This window comes from Capsicum annuum, unplaced genomic scaffold (genome assembly GCF_002878395.1).
Source record: "Capsicum annuum cultivar UCD-10X-F1 unplaced genomic scaffold, UCD10Xv1.1 ctg3988, whole genome shotgun sequence".
NCBI lineage: Eukaryota > Viridiplantae > Streptophyta > Magnoliopsida > Solanales > Solanaceae > Capsicum > Capsicum annuum.
In genome coordinates, this window is record NW_025847131.1 from 1 (window position 1) to 1,522 (window position 1,522).

General features: G+C 34.3%; 1 long non-coding RNA gene across 1 annotated transcript; it reads left to right on the top strand.

Moving 5' to 3' along the window:
• Nucleotides 1-895, top strand: LOC107852453. Its single transcript, XR_007049808.1, has 4 exons — nt 1-112; nt 205-247; nt 336-380; nt 618-895. It is a non-coding gene; the product is annotated as an uncharacterized LOC107852453 (long non-coding RNA).
• Nucleotides 896-1,522: the final 627 nt, after the last annotated feature.

The window sequence follows — 1,522 nt, forward strand, 5'->3', positions numbered from 1 at the left end:
GAGTCTTCCCAGATCTTGTCGGAAAGGCATACGTTCATTTCTTTATCAAGATGAGGGGAATATATGTAGACGCCAAGACTTCTGAAGGACTTGTAAAGTATCATGGCAAGATGTAAGATAAATTTGGAAATATTTTTTTAGTTTTCAGAAGTTGGTGTGAGAACAATAAAGATAATAAATTTTTTGTTTCTATTTTCATCTTAGGTTTGATGAAGTTTTCAAGAGGCTCACCTCAATTTTTAATATGGTAAGTCTTCCCTATGTTATTACTGTTTTTTTCTTCTATTTTAAATTTTTTTAATATTTTGACTACTAATCACATTCAAAAATTGTAGGATGAACCTTTTTAACTTGTGACAACCTTTTATGGCAATTACAAGGTAAGGAAAACACTTTTTTTTTTCTTTTATTTACCATAATAGCAAATTTCTACCATCTTAAGTAAAAAGTTATTTATGTTTATTTTAATTTTCCCGCGAACTTTAAAATTGTATTTGATACGTGTAGATATTAAAGTTGTTTAGCTGCATGTTTGCTGTGGTTGATCATTTTCATATGTAAATTTATGTTTCTCTAGATTCTTCCGAATTTTTGAATCTTTCCTTTTTTTATTGCAGGCACCTTGTTTTAAGGATTCTGGCAGTATTTGGTTCTTGAAGTTGATGGATTCAAATGTGCTATCGGTTGCTTAAATGGACAAGGATGGACTGTCTAGACTGATTTTATGGAATAGTTTAATTAAACTTGGTAATATTTATGCCCTAGGTCTCTCATCTAATAGTATGAAAACTGTGGTATCTTTCTACTACTGCTAGTTACTTGAACTACCAAATATTCAGATAAATACACTTGGCTTTACTATATCCATTAATGCATTTGAATGTTAAGTTTTGTGTCATGCATGTTTTCATTGGCATCAATTTCATGAGCTGAAAGAGCTCTCTGTTAGATGGAGCGCTCTCTCTCTCTCTCTCTCCCTGTAATTATGTCTTGGACAGTAGCTTAAGCATGTGTATAAGTGCAGATCCGGTGATTTCCTTAGTTGATGATTCGCTGGTTTTGTAGATCCGGTGAAGGACTGGCTTGATCATCGTTTTTTTATGGGTTTTCCAACGATGTGGTAGTGGCGGATTGGTATATTCCTGTGAGATTTCACATAGTTGGGTTAATTGCAAAAAAGGAACACTTCCTTCCCTAGCGTTACTAGCGCGCCAAAACAAAAACAAAACCCTGAAAGCAGAAAACTCAAGAATCAATCACACACACAAAAAGAGAGTAAAAACCTCAAGACCCACCCTAAGGTTTCTGTGTGTAATGGATGGGGAACGAGAATCAAAGCGTCACCAAAACAATTGCTTTTTTTTATTACTACTATTTTTGATAAAATGTTCTATAATTGCTTTTCATGCAAAAGTTTGTGTTTTCATTTTGATAACTGTTGTGTTGGGCCCGTGCAACTCGACTAATTCAGGAAACCTGCCACCTCTCACGTACCATGTAACTCTCTCCACCAAGGTTAGGA